The following is a 23,223-nucleotide window of genomic DNA, read 5'->3' as shown; positions in this document are numbered from 1 at the left end:
TCGCCGTTTTCTGAGTTTGGCCAAACCAAACCACCCTACGGACTATTATAATTTTCAATGTCAGTATCTGCATGGGGGATATAAAGCATTAGTCCTGGTTGCCAGCCAGTGTATAGTCTTGTTTTTGAGTTGATCAAAGTTTTCATCTGCCCCCCTCCTCAAAGGGGGCACATCCACCAATACAATAACGTAGGTTGTGGCCGCTAGGGGCAGATGGATAGTGGTATTTGAGGGGCAGTATGTCGGCTTAAAGTTTTGAGATGTGACAGCAGCGGACAACTCTGTGTTACTCAGGCTTCCCTGCTGCATTGCCTTACCAGGCACTTGCAGCTCAGATTTAGCCTCGGTACCCCACGGAATGTTGGGTAAGTTGGGACTATAAGATTGCAAAGGCGGTTGTGGTGGGTTATGTCGGTGAGACCTGGGCCTGAGCATGAGCCTGAGGTGTTACCTTCGCCCTTCTGCTGGCAGTGTCATTGCAGGAGAGGGAGTACTCAGGCCTGCACTTGGAAAAGAGTGCTGGAAATTGGAAAGCCAGCTGCTTATACTTGAATATAGATTGTCTACTGACCCCATCAGTAATCCAATTGTTGGCTCAAGTAGAGAAATCCAGGTGTCAAACACATTTAGGGCTGAGATGATCTTCATTTCAAAGTCTTTAAAGGATGCTAAAAGGCTGTCAGTTGTGGTATCTTGCCAAGTGACTACAATATAGGCCGCTACAGGATTAGATGGAGCATGCACACACTCTGGGATAATCTTCCTGCTCAATTTGGTAGATAACGGCAACCCCGGGGTGGATTTTTTGCGTCTGGTTCCCTGTTTGCATGGTTTGGCGGGGCATTTCAACAACGAGTCCCTTTGTATGGGAAGCGGATCCGGTGCATTAGAGGTGCTAACTATGGGTTCAAGGGCAATGGGGAGAGGGAGAGGGACCGGATATTGGCTCTTGCGCAGCGGGAGCCTGAAAGTTTAAGCGCCTCTAGGCACAGGAACAGCTGCGAGGAAGCGGCAGCAGCCGCAGAATACTCTCCGAGGCTTGGAGTCCATCCCTTGTCACCACCAGATACTGCTGTATTTAATATTTGTAGAACTGAAAGCAGCCTTCGATTTAGTCGACCAAGAGAAACTCTGGAGATGCCTGGTATGCCTAGGAGTTGATATTTCCCTAGTAATGGCCATTATGGCCCTAAACACCAGTAATACCGCTAAAGTGCGGTATGGGCTGGGTGGGGAGTGCACAGAACCCTTCTCGATCAAAAAAGGTGTCAGGCAGGGGTGAGTGCTGGCACCCTAACTTTTCAGCCTTTTATTAAATGATGTACCAGGCTATTTGATGGAAGAGCCTTTAGACATCCCAACTATAGCCAGTAAGAGGGTTCCGATATTATATACGGATGACACTGTATTCATGGCACGAACAGAAAATGCCCCCCATAGGTTAGTACTTCTTTTTGTGGAATATTGTAACAAAAAGTATGTGACCATTAAGAGAAACAAAACGGGTATGGTACTGAGGCTCTCTCCCAGTTTTAGGTGGGAACCTTCAGTTGAAGGTGTACCCTTGGAAACTGTTAAGCAGTTTGATTATCTGGGATTATGATTTCAAGAGAATTTGCACTAGGACAGCTAATTTTTTTTATTTATTTATATAGCGCAGTACGACCCGAAGCTAGCCTGGCGGAAACAAATCACAGCTGCCACATAAGAAAAAGCACAGAAGATTAGATGGTAAAGAGCCAAGTTTTTAAATCTTTTCTAAAAGGCAAAAGATCTTGAGCTGATTTCAAATGAGTGGGAAGTGCATTCCACCATCTGGCCGTAATGTGATGAAAGCTTTTCCCTCCCCATCTCTGTAGGCGATAGTTGGGAATCTTAACATTATTGGACGATGAGGAACGAAGCGTCCTAGAGGGTAGATACCATTGAAAAAGATTCTGCAAAGACTCCGGGCCAATACCTTGTAAAGCCTTAACGGCGATGCACAGGGTTTTAAAGCGATACGCTTTATAATAGGCAGCCAATGTAATTCCATTAAGGCGTGTTTTGCAGAAGAAAAACTGGAAAGTCCAAACAAAAGGTGGGCTGCTGCATTTTGGAGAACCTGTAACTTAGCAGTCACAGATTTGCAAGCGCCCACCAACAGCCCGTTACAGTAATCCAACTTGGACATAACCAGCGCTGCCATCACAGTTCTTTGTTGATCAACTGGAATATAAGGAAACACTTTTCGAAGAATACGAAGGGTGTAATAAGTAGAGGATGTCAACATATTTATGTGTTGAGAGAAACCAAGAGAGGAATCGATAACAACACCAAGGTTTTTAGCCTTTACAACCATGGCCAAGCTCGGCAGGCCACCAGTCAGCAGACCACATTGAAGCGTCCTTTCCGAAAATTAGTACCTTGGTCTTATTAGAGTTCAGCTTTAAACAATTAGTATCCATCCAACTGCTGACATCACTCATACATTTTTGAAAATGAAAAGCTGACTCAGAAATATTACTGGAGAAGAACACAATGATCTGTGTATCGTCAGCGTAAGAAACTAAATTAAAACCATGACTTCTTATTAAGTTGGCAAGGGGGGCTACATAGACATTAAAAAGTGTAGGGCTTAGGGACGAGCCCTGGGGAACCCCACTAGGAAGTCTAAACTCTTCAGACTTAAACCCTCCCACTTCAACGTACTGATGCCTGTGGGTCAAGAAGGAAATCAGCAGAGCAAGAGCAGTACCTCCAACACCTACCGCTTGAAGACGATGGGTAAGAAGATCATGATCCACCGTGTCGAAGGCGGCCGACAAATCAAGGAGAATCAATACAGCAGTACCTCCTGAGTCGACCGCCTTACTAGCATCCTCAATGGCAGTAATGAGAGCCAACTCAGTACTGTGAGATGTTCTAAATACAAATTGAGAGGGATCTAGTTTACGATTTTTCTCGAGATGGAGAGAGAGGTGAAAATTCATGTGTTTTTTCAAAGCCTTAGCCGGTAGGGGGAGGCGAGCAATGGGACGATAATTACCTGTCTCTGCTTTATCCAAATTGTTTTTTTTTTTAGAAGTGGTAGGATCGAGGTCTGTTTCCAGGCTAAAGGAAACACACCGTGTTCCACAGACAAATTCAAAACTGGAGTAAGTTGCTGTGATACCAATTCTGCAACTATGCCAATCACCCTGGGAGGACAGGGATCCAGGGGAGAGCCAGATTTTAACATAGCTAGCAGGGTAAAAGTTTGCTCAGTTGATAGTGAGGGGAACTCATTAAAAATAGAGCCAGTTTCAGTATAATTAAGGCCTCGAGAGGGAAGGGACATTAAGACAGTTAAATCTGTGTTAGGTTTTTGTAAATGTTATGTTATGTTATGTTATGTTATGTTATGTTATGTTATGTTATTTATTCTTTTGTATAGCGCACGGCTACTCAAAAAGAGTGTCCCGGCGCTTTATTGGAAAAGGAAGGCTGCAGCACAATAACATAACACCGATAAAAGAGAGGAAGAATACCAAACAAGTACATACAGAAAAAACAGGCTACTGGCTAAACAACCAGGTTTTATGGCCTTTTCTAAAAGCAAGTAGGCTAGTAGCTCCCCGCAGAGCAAGCGGCAAAGAGTTCCACAGCTGTGGCGCCAGCAATCCAAAAGAGCGGCCTCCCAAACGCGATCTCTTCACGCGCGGGACAACCGCCAAAAACAAAGATTCCGACCTCAGAGACCTGGTCGGTTGATAGAAGGCCAGTCTCTTTTGAAGGTATTTTGCTCCCACCACGTGGAGAGCTTTATAGGCCAGAGTCAGAGCCTTGAAAGCGATCCGTTTCCGGATAGGAAGCCAGTGCAGGGATTTCAACAGGCCCGATGCACTGGCCCGTCTGTTTAATCCAAAGATTGCTCTCGCAGCAGCGTTCTGCACCACTTGGAGCCGCTGCAGCAAGTACTCTGGTAGGCCCAGGTAGAGAATGTTGGCATAATCCAACCTGGACCCAATCAAAGCCTGCACTGTCAGTTTCCTGTGCTCCTCGGACAACAAGGGAAGGAACCTCCGCAACATCCTAAGGATGCCGAAGCAGGTGCCCGCCACCCCAAGGATCTGAGATTTCAATGTTAGCCCCTTATCCATCTTGACCCCCAAATTCTTGGCGACTTGGGACGAACAAGACGGGGGAAACATATTAATCGGCCACCAGGCCTGCCAGTCTGGATCTATGTCACACCCGAAGAAGAGTACCTCGGACTTATCGGAATTGCACTTGAGGCTGTTCAGTTGGAACCATTGAAAAACAGCCCCAAGGCAATCCCGGATACTCTCCTCATCAAAGTCTCCTCCTCTCTTACAAGAGAAGAGGAGCTGGGTGTCGTCCGCGTAGGATACGATCTGGGCGCCATACGACTCCGCCAACGCCGCCAAGGGGGTCATAAAGATGTTGAATAGGGTCGGGCTCAAAATAGAGCCCTGTGGGACCCCGACTCCCAGAGGCGGCATCACGGCGGAATCTGGCGACGCCCAGACCGTTTGCCGGCGGCCGGCTAGAAAGGAAGTAAACCAGTCGAACACCGTCCCCCGTAGACCGATCTCAAAAAGACTTGCAAGAAGACCATCATGGGGGACGGTGTCGAATGCCGCCGACAAATCCAACATCACTAGCATGGCTTTGCCCCCAGAGTCCAGAACACCTTTAATGGTTTCTGAGACCTCAAGGAGCGCAGTCTCTGTGCTAAGATGGGGACGAAAACCTGACTGGGTGGCATGCAGGATCTCGTTGGTCTCAAGGAAATTGGAAAGCACAGCCTGTACGTGCTTTTCCACAATCTTCGTGAGAGCCGGCAGCAGGGAGATGGGTCTGTAATTAATCGGGGCCTTCGGATCTAGGCCTGATTTTTTAAGCAATGGAATTACCATCGCCTGCTTCCAGGCTTGCGGGACCACTCCCTGTCTCAGCGAAAGATTCAGCAGCGGGTTTGCCAGAGGATTGATCACTTCAGCAACTTTCGCTAAAAATTTAGCAGGGCATGGGTCGAGGGGCGAACCCGATTTAAGATTGCCCATTAGCGCTAAAGAGTCAGGGACAGAGATCGGTGGAAACACGCTCAGCGTCACCCCTGGCCAAGCCCGCGGGGATAAGGTGGTCACAGGATTAGTCAGGCCCATGGGCCCAGGTGATGGAAAAGAATCCTGTATGCGTTGGATCTTGCTCGTAAAAAAATCAGCAAGATCCGAAGCCCAGGTGCCAGATGGTTTTTCATCCGAGGAGTTAGACCATGGGGAAGTAAATTCTCTCACATTGGAGAAAATCTCCTTGCAGGAGTTGGACGCAGCTTCTATTCTCCTAGCTAAATATGCTTTTTTTTCCAGGCGAATGTCCCTGTAATAGGCCTTGACCACCGTCTTATAGGTCAATTTGGCTACCGAATCATATTGAGCCCGCCAGGCTCTTTCGGCTACCTTGCACTGCTGCCGCGTAACCGACAGTGCTGCGGTAAACCATGGTGCCGAGACCCGTTTCGGTGTCAGGCGGGGTGTCAATTTCGGGGCAAGATCATTTAGCCTGTTTAGGAGCCAGTCTTGCAGGGTTTCCAGATCCCTGTCCAGATCACCCGAGAGGGAACATGGGTGATCCACAGTGGCCAGGGCCAACATCTCTGGGGTCACTCGATGATATACCCTGTAAACACGATCCTGTTGCTGGGTCAGGGCAACCACCGGTTTAGCTATGCCTTTGATCGTAAAATTGGCAAGCAAGTGGTCAGACCATAGTACTGGTGTAATCTCAATCTCCTCGAGAGGGGAAGACGAGAATACCTGGTCAAGAGTGTGCCCCTTCTCGTGCGTAGGCTCCTGTAGATGAGGGATCAGTCCCAACGGGGTCATAGCCTCGAAAAGTTTGATGGCAGCAGGGTCGGTCGGATCATCCATCCGAAAATTAAAATCCCCTGCCACGATACAATGTTCCTCTTTCAGGGCCAGCCCCAGCAGCACGGAGTCCAGATCTTCAAAGAACGTTCCGGGTGAGCCAGGTGGTCTATACACGAGTAATCCCTTAACAGATTGATGAGGGGACAGAGTAATAGAAAAGGCAAGGGTCTCTGAACCTCGGATGTCCTTCGCTGGCAGGATCACACAGGGGTTGTCTTTCCTGACCACCAATGCCACTCCACCTCCCCTTCCCTTAGCTCTATCCTTCCTGAAGATGTTATAATCAGGCGGGATTGCTGTAACGACATCCGGGTTGGAAAATTCACCCCACCACGTCTCAGTGAGCATAAGACAAAGTGGCTTCACTATATCTAGGAGCTCAAAAATGTCTTGCGCATGTTTAGCCGCTGACCTGGTGTTTAATAACATGCAGCGATAGCCCACACTAAGGATGTTGTTATTGGGACGTGGTAGCAGAGAGCGGTTGGGGCGCCAGCCACAGCCCGGGCAGCAGGATTTCCCGCAATGACGTCCGGGAAAGACAGTGCGACAGCCTGTGACCAGGGTGTCAAAAGAGCGAAGTTCCACAGAGGAATAACGCAGCAATGGTACCCCAGGAGGACACATCCCTGGTGGTAGAGCCCCACCCGCCTCTCCGCTCGCCTCCGGGACGCTGACGGGCGCAGACGGGCAGGACTCTGGCTTGACTCCGGCGAGAGTCCGGTGCTACCGCTGCGCGTCACCGCTGCGCGCAGGGAGCGAGCATTAAATAGGGCTCACCTGTGGTCCTCGCAAGCGCTAGAGCGCTCAAACAAGTGTCTCCCTTGCAACTCGCCACCCCCAAGATGGCGACCAAGCGCCAAACACGAAGGCAGGAGAAAGAAGAAAACAATTCCGCTAAAAGCGCGGTGAGGGGCCCAATTTATATGCAAGTGTGTGGGCTGAACAAGATACAGTTAAAAACAGGGGATAATGAAATTAAGAATCCCCAAAATACAAAAGCGGTATTTTTAAAAATGAGCAGCGCTGTAAGTTGATAAATCCAGCAGCATAGCATAGCAAAGACCTTGGCTAGAAAAGGTATCTAAGATGGTAAACAGACATAATATCGATTCCAAAATATCGTTTGGACAAAATATCGAGTAAAAAATATAGAATAGCCAAAATATCGACCAGACATAATATAGACTACAAAAATATCGAGTAATATCGTATTAATAGCCAAAATATCGAATCAAAAATATAGACTAGACATAATATCGACTAGATAGAATATAGACAAAAAAAATCGAAAATATAATTTTTAATAATTGTGTAATATAAATCTGTAGCGTGTTGTGGGTTTATAGGGGAATAGGGTGGGAAGTAATTTAATTATAATTAATTAATTATGTAAATTAATAATAATTGTTAATTATTAATTGGTAAATAATTAAAATATAATTGTAAAAAAAATAAAAATAATAATTTTTAGTAAATTATTTTCTGTAGCGGGTTGTGGGTTTATAGGGGAATAGGGTGGGAAGTAATTTTATTATAATTAATTAATTATGTAAATTAATAATAATTGTTAATTCATTATTAATAGGTAATTAATTAAAATATAATTGGTAATTAATTATAAATATTTAATTGATAAATAATTATTATTTAGTAAATTATTTTCTGTAGCGGGTTGTGGGTTTATAGGGGGATAGGGTGGGAAGTTATTTAATAATAATTAATTAATTATGTAAATTAATTAAAATTGTTAATTGTTAATTAATTAATAGTCATTTTAACCCCTATGCTATCCAGCGCTTTCCCTACTGTTGCACCCACTGGAGTGGGAATAGTAATTTTAACCCCTACGCTATCCAACGCTTTCCCTACTGTTGCACCCTCTGGAGTGGGAATAGTAATTTTTACCCCTACGCTATCCAACGCTTTCCCCACTGTTGCACCCACTGGAGGGGGAATAGTAATTTTAACCCTTACGCTATCCAATGTTTTCCCTACTGTTGCACCCACTGGAGTGGGAATAGTAATTTTAACCCCTATGCTATCCAACGCTTTCCCTACTGTTGCACCCACTGGAGTGGGAATAGTAATTTTTACCCCTACGCTATCCAACGCTTTCCCTACTGTTGCACCCACTGGAGTGGGAATAGTAATTTTTACCCCTACGCTATCCAACGCTTTCCCTACTGTTGCACCCACTGGAGTGGGAATAGTAATTTTTACCCCTACGCTATCCAACGCTTTCCCTACTGTTGCACCCACTGGAGTGGGAATAGTAATTTTAATCCCTCCGCTATCCAATGTTTTCCCTACTGTTGCACCCACTGGAGTGGGAATAGTAATTTTTACCTCTACGCTATCCAGCGCTTTCCCTACTGTTACACTCACTGGAGTGGGAATAGTAATTTTAACCCCTCCGCTATCCAATGTTTTCCCTACTGTTGCACTCTTTGGAGGGGGAATAGTAATTTTTACCTCTACGCTATCCAGCGCTTTCCCTACTGTTACACTCACTGGAGTGGGAATTGTAATTTTTACCCCTAAGCGATCCAACGCTTTCCCTACTGTTGCACCCACTGGAGTGGGAATAGTAATTTTTCCCCCTAAGCTATCCAACGCTTTCCCTACTGTTGCACCCACTGGAGTGGGAATAGTAATTTTTACCCCTACGCTATCCAACGATTTCCCTACTGTTGCACCCACTGGAGTGGGAATAGTAATTTTTACCCCTACGCTATCCAGCGTTTTTCTACTGTTGAATTCACTATAGTTGTTATAATAAATTTTAACCGAATTGCTATGCTACGGTAAAAATATTATATATGTTTAGTTAATAATATGTATATATATATATATATATATATATATATATATATATATATATATATATATATAATTTTTTTTTGTAATTTACATTAATTATTTATTAATATTACATTTATTTAATCATTTTAACTAAGTTTATATTAAATAAATTTATTTTTATATTAGTTTTAACATAATTTAAAGACATATAAAAAAAACAATATTTTGACAGTCTATATTATTACAGTCGATATTTTAGAGTCGATATTTTTGTACTTACCTGTATAAAGATAGAAACTCGATATTTTGTCCTTCGATATTTTCTCATCGATATTTTTGCAAGTCGATATTAATGGGCTCGATATTATTTCAGTGATCCATCGAAGATATCAGATACTTTCTTACGAAATGCTAAAGCCAGTTCATTACAGAACTGCTGGTCTATTGAGTTATCTTCGATAATTGGAGCATTCCTTAACTAAAGCACCGTGGCAAAGAGTTCCTTTGAATTATTCTTTGTCTGAATTATCCTTTCCGTAAAATATTCTATTTTGGCGTGTTTAATCAGGACTTTATATTCAATCACACATTTTTTTACAGGATTCTTTGTCACAGTCTTTGCAGAATTTACGCCAGCGCCTCTCCGCTGCACGACAATGTCTTCTAGAAGTTCTGATTTCTTCCGAGAACCAAGGTTCAGTAGGTACTAGTCTGCAATTCTTGCACTTTTTTAGGGGGACTGCTATATGTACCCTATTTTTTAACCAATCATGAAATTGCAGTGATGCTGATTCAATGTCATCAACCCATAAAGGTAGAGTAGATGTTAAATGTGAAAGAAGCAGCTCCTTGTCCAATTGGTTCCAGGAGTAGCAACTAGGGGCAATCCTGCTCTTATGTCCCCTAGATTCAGTAGGTTGCAAATGGGCTGATTATATGAATCGGCTCGTTTGTGAATGCAGAAACTCTTGATACATGTGGCCCACAGTGTGTAAACATTATCTCGCTGTTTAGTGGATTGCTTTGTGTATGTCTTTTATCTGACATCATTTTGGTATGTCCAGCGTTTTTACATCGTAGTTTTAAATGATTGTGAGGCTGACAGCTGAAACAATAAATTAATAAATAAAGATTGGAAACTCGCAAAGCCAGGTGAATTTGGTCTCTGCTGAATCTCATCCCTGAGATGAGTCTACATGTCAAAGCTGCTGGAAGCAGCTTTGACATATAGGCGAACGTAGAAGTGTTGTGGAGAAGTGTGGCTCAATGATTAGAGCTGCAGACCCTGATGCAGAGATCTAGCCTGGGACCAGGGTTCAATTCCCCGCCTCGGCGGGTCTTGGGCTCAAAAATTCCACGGACCTGATAATTCTTGCTTCGGTGCCTATTCCAATCATGGAGTCCCACTCTGCAACTCTGGACAATAGCTTGCTTAATCTCCACAACAGCCCCCGCAAACTTTGGGGGTGCCCAGGAGCGGACGCCTCACAGGGAAAGCCAGGATGGGTTCCACAGCGGTATTCGTACAAGTGCCTTGAGACCCTTGTGGGTGAGTAGTGCGCTATACAAGTATCAATTTACATTTACAACGTACTGATTGAGGCTTTCTTTTGCAACCAAAAGCAAGGGATAGAACGGTTGCAACCTTACCCAACGCCTGTGAGTGCCAGGGGGCAACATTTAAACCTATTCCCCTTTTTAGCCTGTTTTTAGCCTGGATCCATTGAATCTTGCCACTGTCAATGGAGCCCACGCTGACAGGTCAGTTAGGAACACAAGCCATCACAATCTCTAAGCTTCAGTTGTGTTTTACTTCAACTATGAGAGAGGGTAATGTTCTTCCTATGACACGCCAAGGTCAAGACACGCATAACAGTCCATCCAAGCGTGACTCCATTAGGCATCAACAAGATGATTATAATATAGGCTGGATAATTCTTAAATGACAATTTCTCTGGGTGTCATTCCGCTGTCTGTACTATCAGAAAAGGAGTAGTGGGCACACAAGACAGAAATCAATCTTCGTCTGACACAGCAGGAAATACCAGCGTGAACCACTAGGCTCTGCCTGCTCTAAGCATTACCCCAAGCACCCCCAGGCGCATTCATGCCTTGCTAGGCCTCGGGGGTGATGCGCAGCGTGAGCCCTATGGCACAATAAGCTGTACAATTCTTATTTACCTTGTTTGAATATAGTCATTTCATTTAGCATCGGATATTTGTGTAATGGCCGTCAAATTTTATGGATAAAGACTAATGAGTTGTGAAATGATTATGACATTAGACAAGCAGGTCTAGCGAACAAGCCATTTTGGGTGACTTATGCCCAGAGATGTTTTTGCTTGATTAGAGATTTGAGTGACTGACGCATTGATATATGTCGTATTCAACTCTTGTCAATTCATTTCATTCTGTTTTCACACTGCACCAAGTGACAGACATCACATTAACCATCAATTAATCATTTTCCAAAACAAATAAACTATGGCTCACCTCCAGAGTCTTGCACTTTCCCGCCAGTCTGCTGCTGAGTCGCTGGTAGCTGGAGACCAGCACGTCGAGCTCAGTCCTTAAAGCATCGTGGGCTGCAGGTGGAGCCCTTGCTATAAAATTGTTTACAGAGTCCTTGAGGTGATTCACTTTCGTCTCTTTCTGCGAGGCATCCTCCTTTGCTCTCTGAAAAGAAGAAAACATGCTCGTTATATATTGTAGGCTGGCTGACAAATGAAATCTTGTCAGTGCATAACAGTTGGAACTGCACGTTTATTTTAATGCATTGTAAATGTTCTTATGTTTTATAGGGTAATTTGCCACGAACAGAATATTCCAATGCCTCAGCAACACCACTGGCTACAAAATATATTCAAATGTTGAAATTACCTACAAGGAAGTGGTATTTCTGAAGGGGTAGAAACATGATATTAGAACGAAGTATTTTTTTTAGCAATATCTCTCAGAGATGAGAGTTAAAAACTGGTGAGATGAACCTGTTTTTTATTTGAATAGAGTGCATATCCTTTAGGAGATATACATTGTATGTTTTCAAGGGGACATACATGACGCCTAGATAAAGACTGGTATTTTATTAATAAATACATGTATCCAGTTCCTACATCTAGCCCACTTTATTTGGATATTTATATTGTGTAAGGTTTCAAGACAAATAGCAGTGAACCTTATGCATGAAACATTTTGATATGTGCTCACCTATGGAAACGAATACATAGAAACATAAGTAATTCAAGAAAATACATTGCTGAGCTATACTACTTTTAGAGCAGGCCCACTGCTTCGTACCACCGATACCAGTTACCGTTTGATGGGTAATTTAAATTTGAGGTACAACTCAAACAGTCACAGCATGCAGAATACCCATAAAATAGAATCCTTATAATAATCATGTCATCCTTGTAAACATAGTGATTCCATTAATTGTCCACATCTAAATCTTGGTGATGTAACCTTCACAGTTAATGTCCTTTATCACAGTAGTAGTCTCTCTCTAAAAAAAGATTTTGATATTTTGAAATTTTCGGTTAGTATCTATTCGCACAGAAGAGTAACGAAGTTTAATTGAAGTCAAAGTCAATTCAAAATAAACTTTGTTCGAATTTCGTTTGAATACATAAAAGTATGTATACCATAAAATCAGGCATTATTAAATAATTGATTACTTTGTACATTAAGATATATTTCGCATTTTATCAATTCTATTAATACAAGCAAACTGAGCTTCTTCTAAATGTCTTACACCTCTAAAGAGCTTTGCTTATTAGTTATTTTCATATCGCATCTCATCACATTGATGAAGCGATTTTCTTCTCTTCACTGCTTGGGAAATGAAAGCTGATAATAAGCAACAAATAACATCGCTGTCAAGTTTACACAAATAATTAAAAGCATCTTGATAAAACAAACAACGCTCATTTAAAAAAAAGAGGGCGAATACAAAATGCTTCTAATAGCATAAAACTTGCAAAATAGGATATAATGAACATTCGACTTGGTAGCATATGCATTGCATGGGCACCTAGGTAGATTTTTTTCTCGTTGCCCCTTTCTTACCGAACACGACTAGGTGATGTAAAATTCCCTGCTATGATCAGATTAAATAAAATCGCCTTTGAACATTTGTTAACCTTATAAAATAATCTTGAAGTCCTTGCTGTGTTGGGCCTGCCAAATATCTTGCCACTGACGTTTTTTGGCTCCCTTCTTTCTCTAGCATGTCTACATTTTTAAAGAAAAACTCTTTCATTTTTTTAACCAAATCGTAGGATGCTAGTACGACTTCTAATTTACACATCGTCCTATACTATCTTTAGTGATTTATCAATAAAAATCAACTAGGTAATCCTGTCGTAATGCTCAAGAGTAAGACAGTCTCTAATAGCATCCCTTGAGATTTTGGCTCCTTTCTTGCTCCGTACATTGTACCAACCAATAATCCAACTAACATATATCAGATCTTCTAAGTAACTATGTGTTGTAAATGCAGGTTCAGAGCTTGGTACGGCCAGTAATCTTCATAGGAAGGAGTTTGCATGTATCTGTTGCATAAGATGTATCAGCCTGTCCCCAAGAAGGTGCTCCATAGGAAACTGTTGTTATACATTTGCTTTGGTAAAGCTTTAACAAATAACTAATAGGTGTATTTACTATTTTCCCTGCAAAACAAAATATTGCTTCTGCAGATCTGATAAACTTGAGTGGTGCCATATCTAAATGTGGGCACCAGGTAACATTTTGGGAAAACAGGATACCCAAGTAACTAAATCTTTGGACTTCTAGTCTAAAATCTCTCACAAATCGGGGATTCTTTTTAGCCTTCCCCTGTCCACAGGTCATCACAAAAGATTTAATTAGGTTTACTTTTACATTTTTGCTCCATATATAAGACAAATGAGTTAATCAATTGCTGTAAGCCATTTGTGGTTCTTGATATTAAGACTGCGTCGTCTGCGTATAGGAGCAATGGGGTCTGGCGGGAACCAACGTTTGGTACATCTTCTCTCACCTGTTGTAAAGCTCTATCTACCCCATCAATGTAAAGGGAAAAAAGGAGGTGGGGGCTAGGACACAGCCCTGCCTAATTCTCTTGAATCCGTAAAACTGGCAGTACATTCCCCTCAGCCCCATACCTCACCCTCACTGTTTAGGAGGAATACATTTTCGCCAAATGTGATATAATTTCGGCTGGGGTGCCCGCATCTGCCATCGTCTTCCATAGTATAGTGTGGTCAACAAGGCTTAATTAATTTAGATTGTCTATCTAAAGAAATTTAAATTTAATGATAATGACCAAATACATTTAGACTTCTTAGTTGTTTTATTTCTGCTACATTGTAAAATTTGTAGAATAGAATAGCTAGTCTCCACTTGGCTTCAAACACTCTGAGCGGGAAATAGCTGGCTTTCAAGTGACAACTGTGGCATCATCAATTGGATGGATTAACCTCATAACCCCTGTCTAAAGTTTAATGTTCAGACTTTGTCAATTTTTTGCTTCCCAATATACGCCATTTGGGGAAGGTTGGAAACTGTAGCCAGGCAGGGCTCTACAAAGCCAGATATCTGTTTTGCAAGGTCCAGCTGAATCCATTTTCTAACCAGCAAAAAGCTCTACATTGGACAAACCAGGTTGTGTTGCCCTTATTGCATGGGACCTCCATGGTCATGCTTCCTTGTCCCCATTGCCCAGATGTGGACAATTCCAGCTTTCCAAAAATGCTTGGAAGGTTCTTTCCGGTCATTCTACTGCCTCCAGGCCCGCAGGGCAGGCTTATATGCACTCTGTAGCAAGGACTCTTGCAGAGTCCCATCCTCAACGGTCAGTGGGCCCTCTTGATGTCAGGAGTTTTCCTGCTTTTTGTGTCTCTGGCGCAGGCAAACAATGAATCTATCCTCTTAATACTTGGAGACGAGTGCCAGTGCCTGGATGCTGGCAACAGTCTTTGAAAACTTTTTTTCAAGCATAGTCTTCTTCTTCAGGTGTAGTCTTCCAAGGCCGAGGATTGTTCTGAGAAGATGGTGGTGAGGTGCTAGTCTCCTTTTGTGCACTCAAACGTAAGTGGAGAATACTCCCTTCCCAATCTGGTCTACTTTCTTACCCTATACTCACAATCTTTAGCAGCACTTCCTGTTTGCTCTAAAATTCTCAGAAGCCCCACATTCAAGATGACTGAACTTCTTCTGGAAGAGCTCAAGACAAGCTCCTAGTCACGCTTCTATACAAGTTAACTCTTCTATCTGTCAGGTTCAGAACAGGTACTCCCTTCAGCTGAGGTTTTAGCCAATGTCCCTTGGAGGGCTCTGGGAATTACTTGGAGCAGAGCATTTTAGTCGCATTTGTGATCAGCAAGCCAAAATAGGAAATGCTAAGGCTGTGCCTTTTTTCTGCCTGCTGTCCTGTACCCTTCCAAGATGGCTAATCACTCCTGAGTCACCAGTTGTTGTTGCCAACACCTCTGAATTTTCGAGTCCAGAGGTCAACCTATTGTCTTCTGACAGGCAATCATCAGCTAAAGCCAGAAATCTTTATTGCTTTTTAAAGTGTGATGAGTGTCAGAACTGATTTTAAAACAGGTATGGCTCAAACGGCCCAAACTATAGTGATATAAAGTTAGTTTTGCACTAAGCTTAACAAATGTGATTTCATGTTGAAGCAGAGTTTGTAAATTAAGTAGAAAATAACTTTGAATTCTTTTTGTGGGGGTTTCCTAAGTGCAGAAGTAAAGTAAACATTCTAATCCCACATAGGTCTGTCTTACGAAAAACATATATGAACCTACACTTGTAGGCCTTCATTCACTGTGACGGCACTTATTCCGAAATATAATGTGGAATTTATTATATATTACACACAAGGCACACTTTAGGGATTAAAAAGAGTGTTTCTCACATGTGAAAGGCCCTTAGTGACTTTAAAGTGCATTCCATAGAGAAACTGTGGCTCTGAGAAGCCTTATATTTTAGTAATGTTTGTGGACACATTGCAGCCCACATACCACATTTAACTCCCAAGCCACCGGTGCATTTTCTGTGCTGTCTGCCAGGGCCTTACAGGAAAGTTAAATAGACCAATAGAGTGGTACCAGTTTTACCAATACCATTTCGGCCCAGAGTACATGCACTATGGGACTGAATAACAGTGTTACAAGGTATTGACTCCTATTACCAGAAAAACTATGGTCTCGAAAAAAGTAAAACATTATGAGTGACCATGCTGTCAAGGCAAATTTCCTCCAATTTGCTACAACATTTATGAATGATAACAGGTTGGGTACAAAATAAAATCTTGCGCGACCACAATTGCTACAAAGCATTCTTCAACTTCCCTTCACTGCAGATTAAAATAAATTACGATGAGAGAGTTGGTCTCATAGTATGAACCAGCACACTTCACACTCACACCTTTGCAGGTCCATCCTTGAGGTAAGCTTCTATCAAAGAAGCATCTCCAATGTATGAACAATACACATTGTAAGTACAAGACTCTGACATCAAAAAGGTAAATTCCCTTCACCACCTTGTACTTTGTTTTCTTTCTATATGTCTTGTTAAACCTACTCTATAGTGTCAATGTACTAAAAAAAGCAATACAAATTGTTGCCTGAAAATACATTTTAAATATTAACACATATTCCCTAGAAAAAAAAAGAAATCTCAAAATATTGACTGTTAGATATTAGGTTTCTAGTTGTTTAGGGTATTCATCTAAGCCTGGCAGAACCCACCACTCTAGTCAGGGTACGTCAGCTACACACCAATTATAACCTCTGCTCATCCCTCGTAGCTTGACACAGAGCAGTCTTATCCCCGGAGGCAATGTGTAAAGAGTTTTCACAACACACTAACACCAGTGACACAACAAATACACCACAAAAGAGACTCCACATGGGATTATATAACAATATTGTATATATTGTACATAACACATAGACCATGAAACCTAGACTTTGTACATATTATGCAACACCTGAACTCATACTTATTATCCTGACACTGCAAGGATCAAAATGGCATGTATTATAAATAATATGCATACCATGTGATTGCACAGTTAGTACTCTTTTTCCTGAATAAGGTAAGTCCAAAACTAGATATATCTTCACAGTAGTGCAGGCAATGCTAATTGGAGCATAGAAATCATGGATCACATAATATTATCAGTGGTAAATAAATCACACCATACCTTCTTAAGCACATCAGTACAGTCATTGACCATGGAATCAGGAACACCAGCCCTCCAAGTAGCAGGGTTATATTCCGTACTATGACTTCGTAGTAAAGAATGTGTTCATTCCCAAAGCATAGGCCACAGGAACTCCTGTGCACCTCCCATATGAAATGCTGCAAATTGTCAAGCTTCTTGATCCAACAACTGACTGGAGCAGGGTATGGACTATAAATGAGTGTGTACTAAATCGCGCCATACTCCAGGATGTGTTAAAACTTGAAAATGTAAATGGCCTCAAGTAGTTAAACTACGTCAGAACGTTTCTGACGGAATTCGACCGCCTACAATATTACGATGATCCATCTACAATGGTACATATTTCTAGAAAACTACTGAAAAAGTTGTGTATGGAGTACCTGAGGGAAAAAAGACTGTCAGAAGAAACTAAGAAAAAGACGGTTTACTCACACCAGTTGATTCTAACCGGAGATAAATTACAGCCATACTTAAGCCTTCCTATGTCTAACTATGATAGATTTCTTCTCACACGTTTCAGATTTAATATTGTTTTTAGGTTACTGACCTTCCCTGAAATGAACTCTTGGTCAAATGAACTGTCTTTGTGCCCTTGTGATGAATTATCCGTGCAATCTGATATTCACGTTTTATTTTTCTGTAAATTTTATACTTTGCCTCGTAGGAAATTTATTGTCCCTATCATAAAAGAGTTGAATTTAAATAGATGTCGCCCAGCGTTTTTAGAACTGCAAAAAATGGACACTGTTTTTATTGTTGCATCATTATCAGAGTTTTTTAAACATGTTCTTAAATTCCGGAAATCAATTTGTATGGATGAAATTTGAATTGTGTATATTACGAAAAACAAAAAATGTGACAACTTCTCCTTACACAAAAAGCTGTTTTATCAATCACTGTAAATGAATTTCACTTTATTTGTCGCTTTTATGGTTATTGACTTTTTAACCGAATAAAGTACTTTTTGAACTTTGAACTTTGACTGGAGCAATCAGGGCTGCCCGTATGAGTGAATTATCGAGCCAGTGTCCCCAGGAACGTTTTATCTCAGGAAAGGGGGGTTAAGCACCAACTACAGCATGGCCTGGGGCAATTTTGCTAGGTCCTCCATGGTCAGTATAAAAAGAAATGCTGCCGCTCCTCTCAGCGCCGTCCTGAAAGCAAGAAGCTCCTTAGCCTGTCATGGACAACCAACTGCTGAGACCATGAGGCCGGTAAGCCTCAACTTGCAAGGGTGTAGTCAAGTGCAACCTTTTGAAGTTGTGGGACATCGTTGGAGGCCATGCTGCTTGGTTTTACAGTACCTTGAGGGTGCAGGATTCAATGCAGGATTCAATTGTTGCTCTGCTTTCAAAGAACGGGCATGCTCAGCACATTTTAGGGTATACACAGTGGGGTGTCAGTGACCCCAGCTGTCCTACTTTGTGCTAGCTGGCCTCGTCGCCCCTACACTAGTATTGTGCAGGCAGTAGCACAAGCCATTCACAGACCCATCAAAAGAGGCTGGATGGGACTGGTTCCAGCATTGGCGGTGATGATGGTGCTTGCAGAATGAGACACGTGCCCCCACACCACCTTCTTCAGGGCTGCAGTCTGATGCAATTTCCTTTGCAGGGGCTGCCCTAGGGGAACTCCAGTCAATATCCTTCAAATGAAGAACCACTTGCCCTGTGCTACGATCAAGGCCAATGAAAGCGCGTCACATGTCCTTTACTGAAAAGGACCAGGATCAGTCCCTCAGTACACCAGAAGTAACCCACAGCCCTCACCTCACGCTGGTGTTACAACTATAGGAAAAAATAAGGAACTCACTACAAACTAGTTTGAAGCAGACGAAGGTGCAGAGGACAAAACCCACCCCAAACTTGAGCCCCTTTGAAGAATACATGGAACAACCCAGGGTAGGCAGCAGGCCAGCACACCAGTCATTTTTGTAAAGTGCAAGTCTCTTTAGTAACCTAGTAGTTGGGCAGGCCAGCAAACATCAGACAAGGGGTTTAAATGGCGGTGCCTTGGTGGAACAAAGTCAGGGAGTAGCATTTGGCAGGGCAACACGTAGAAAAGCAATCCAGGGAGGCCTTTAGGCCACCCAACAAGTAGGAGGCAACAACAGAAGAGCAATTCAGGTGAGTCTGTAACACTACGCAAAAATCTTCCTGACAGAGGTTCAGCCCCAGTTGCAAAGGTACTCTAAAAACATGGGATCAGAGTCCCCGAACTTATACCCAAAATGACGTAGATGTGGAGGTAACTTCAATAGAATTTTAGAACTGCACAACACCCCATTCAATCCCAGGTATGGCTCTGGATATAAGTAGAGCGGACACAAACCCTTTGTGTGAGGGCTGGGGCCAGCCTTTACAAATGTAAGTGCACCCCACCTCCCTCTCTCCCAGCCCAAGAAGACCATTCAGTTTGAAGTTGAATGCAGATGCACCTTTGTTACACCCAACCATTCCTGTGTGATGGCTGTCTGTAAGGTATGTGCAAGTCCAGCTGTCACCTAACCTAGATGGGGGCTGAAGGTAGGCTGCAAAGCATAAAGAGTTATACGCACAGAGAAATGTTCACTTTCTAAAAGTGCCATTTCTTAAATAGCAATTACAAATTCCATCTACACCAGTAAGCATGATTTTTCACTACTATTGTAAACATACCAAACATGGCAGTGTTCCTCCTTTTAGAGCAGGAATTACCACTTACACACATGTGAGGGAATTCCCAATGTTACCCTATGGAAGGAGTAGTCCTCATAGTAGGGCAAACAAAATAGATTGTCACTACCAGGACATGCCACACAATAAAGGCACATGTCCTACCTTTTACCTACACAGAACCCTGCCCATAGGGCTTCCTAGGGCCTACCTTAGGGGTGACCTATATCTATTATAAGGGAATTTCAGGACTTGGCAAGTAGTTTTAAATGACAGGTCAATAGGGCAGTAAACTGGGTACCCAGGCTCCATAGTGGCAGTCCTGAGAAAGGTTTGCAAGGCTACCTCTGTGGGTGGCGGAAGCAGTTCTGCAGGCCACTAGTACCATCTAATTTACATGCCCTGGTATAAAGGATACCACTATACAAGGGAATGATAAGTAAATAAAATATGCAAATAGGTGTACACAAATCATACCATGTTTGAAGGAGAGAGCATGCGCACTTTAGCACTGATAAGCAGTGGCAAAGTGCCCAGAATCATAAAACCAACAAAAAGAGAGTCAGAAAAATAGGGGGGAGAAGGGAAAATGTTTGTAGATAACCCTGCAAAAGAGGTTAGGTCCAATACTGGCATACGTACCTGCTGTCTCAAGCAAACATTGAATACTAAACAGCTGATGCTCATTTACTTCAAATCTTTCAAAATTCTACAACAATCAATTGTTAAATCATGTCATAAAAAATACATAACAAGTAGCATGTGTAATATGGTCCTTTATTTCCATCACAGAGTTCTGGTGAAATTTCTAAACCTCTCAGACTTTGGCCCCATGTTATATAATATCACCAGAAATTCTCAATAGCACAATAGGCCCAAATTACAGAGATACTCATTTATATCTTCTCTCATTAGCTGTGTGTTGTGTCTGTGTGTATATTTCAGAGTTATAGTTAGGATTACCAGGGATAGAAATTCCTTGGATTTTTACTATTAATAACTTTGTGCCAAATTTGACGAATCTACACAACACTTGAGAGACCTATTCCTCTTTTTAAATTGCCAGAGATGCAAGGTTTTGCAGAGATTCAAAGGAAATAGGAGGTGTCCCAAAATTCATTTGGGCATCAATGCATTTTCCCATTGCCTTTTTACACATGCGTTGTGCAAAAGCAGCTGGACGGAGGTGAATTAAATGTGGCTGGATTATACATTATGGTGCACTGATGTCTCTTTTGGGTACAGGGTAAGTGTTTTGTAAGTTAATAGATATTTTTACTTAGTGATATCTGCAGTCTCTCTATTTTTACCAAATTTGATTGTATTTAGTGGTATTTCACAGAAGTACAGCAGTACAAAGCAATGACAAGTCATAATGCGATTGGCTAATGATTGCCTATAGAAAGGTTAAAGGGAGTCATGCTGTTTTTTGGTCCACTTTGGCTGAGTTCTGTGTTTTGCCTCACATGTAGGTAAGTAATAGATTTGATACCTTTCCCTACCTATTACCAATTATTAGATAGCAAAAAATATTCATACATTTCGATAAATAAAATTACACCTGCAGAGTACTGCAGTACTGCCTTGGAAATACTGAAATACTTACATTTTTTTGTAAATAGTGTACTACAGTGTATTTTTTATTTTTAACATCCTAAATATGGACAAAAAAATTCTACTGAGCACTACGGCAATACTGACAAATTACAGCACCATTTAAATAAATTAAAAACAAATTCACAGTTTTCTCTAAACTGCTGTAAAATACATAGAAATGTATACATACATTTCTCTACCTACTAACTCTTTAATAAAGTGGTAATAGGTATTGGACAACATCAAAACCTACTATATACCTATATCTAAGACCATGACCCATAATGCAGTAAAATGTAGAACTGTGCAAAAAACTACATGGCTGCCTTTTACCTATTATATTTACAACAAGGGGTGGTGAGGGACAGAGTCTCTGAATTAAACAGAATACTCTCACCCAGTCAAGAGATCAGGGCTAGATCCAACACCGTTTTTTAGCTCACTGCACCATCCCAGTTTCAGAACCTGGCTGTATGCAAATTAGTCTGTTCCTGTCCCAGTGCATGATGGGAACAGGGCAAACCAAACTACAAAAGCTAATTCTTACACTGGGAAGGAAACAAGCTACCGGGGACCGGTTTCTGGCATTTCAGCCTCTTCGGCCCGGCTTGCTTGAATCCTGATGGTGCAATGAGCAAGGGACTCACATCTGAGTATACCCTTCCACGCTTAGGGTGGACAAAAATATTTACAACAAGGGGTGGTGAGGGACAGAGTCTCTGAATTAAACAGAATACTCTCACCCAGTCAAGAGATCAGGGCTAGATCCAACACCGTTTTTTAGCTCACTGCACCATCCCAGTTTCAGAACCTGGCTGTATGCAAATTAGTCTGTTCCTGTCCCAGTGCATGATGGGAACAGGGCAAACCAAACTACAAAAGCCAATTCTTACACTGGGAAGGAAACAAGCTACCGGGGACCGGTTTCTGGCATTTCAGCCTCTTCGGCCCGGCTTGCTTGAATCCTGATGGTGCAATGAGCAAGGGACTCACATCTGAGTATACCCTTCCACGCTTAGGGTGGACAAAAATATTTACAACAAGGGGTGGTGAGGGACAGAGTCTCTGAATTAAACAGAATACTCTCACCCAGTCAAGAGATCAGGGCTAGATCCAACACCGTTTTTTAGCTCACTGCACCATCCCAGTTTCAGAACCTGGCTGTATGCAAATTAGTCTGTTCCTGTCCCAGTGCATGATGGGAACAGGGCAAACCAAACTACAAAAGCCAATTCTTACACTGGGAAGGAAACAAGCTACCGGGGACCGGTTTCTGGCATTTCAGCCTCTTCGGCCCGGCTTGCTTGAATCCTGATGGTGCAATGAGCAAGGGACTCACATCTGAGTATACCCTTCCACGCTTAGGGTGGACAAAAATATTTACAACAAGGGGTGGTGAGGGACAGAGTCTCTGAATTAAACAGAATACTCTCACCCAGTCAAGAGATCAGGGCTAGATCCAACACCGTTTTTTAGCTCACTGCACCATCCCAGTTTCAGAACCTGGCTGTATGCAAATTAGTCTGTTCCTGTCCCAGTGCATGATGGGAACAGGGCAAACCAAACTACAAAAGCCAATTCTTACACTGGGAAGGAAACAAGCTACCGGGGACCGGTTTCTGGCATTTCAGCCTCTTTGGCCCGGCTTGCTTGAATCCTGATGGTGCAATGAGCAAGGGACTCACATCTGAGTATACCCTTCCACGCTTAGGGTGGACAAAAATATTTACAACAAGGGGTGGTGAGGGACAGAGTCTCTGAATTAAACAGAATACTTTCACCCAGTCAAGAGATCAGGGCTAGATCCAACACCGTTTTTTAGCTCACTGCACCATCCCAGTTTCAGAACCTGGCTGTATGCAAATTAGTCTGTTCCTGTCCCAGTGCATGATGGGAACAGGGCAAACCAAACTACAAAAGCCAATTCTTACACTGGGAAGGAAACAAGCTACCGGGGACCGGTTTCTGGCATTTCAGCCTCTTCGGCCCGGCTTGCTTGAATCCTGATGGTGCAATGAGCAAGGGACTCACATCTGAG

At 42.5% G+C, this 23,223-nt stretch overlaps 1 protein-coding gene across 1 annotated transcript in view; it reads right to left on the bottom strand.

The window, feature by feature from the left end:
• Positions 1–23,223, bottom strand: part of DMD (dystrophin) — a 4,652,165-nt gene that overhangs the window by 4,509,886 nt on the left and 119,056 nt on the right. The window contains exon 4 of the mRNA XM_086934537.1: positions 11,214–11,396. The gene's annotated coding sequence lies outside the window, so the exon portion shown is untranslated. The remainder of the gene's footprint in view (positions 1–11,213; positions 11,397–23,223) is intronic.

Source organism: Lissotriton vulgaris, chromosome 8 (assembly GCF_964263255.1).
Source record: "Lissotriton vulgaris chromosome 8, aLisVul1.2, whole genome shotgun sequence".
NCBI lineage: Eukaryota > Metazoa > Chordata > Amphibia > Caudata > Salamandridae > Lissotriton > Lissotriton vulgaris.
This window is presented reverse-complemented; position numbering and strand designations above follow the sequence as displayed.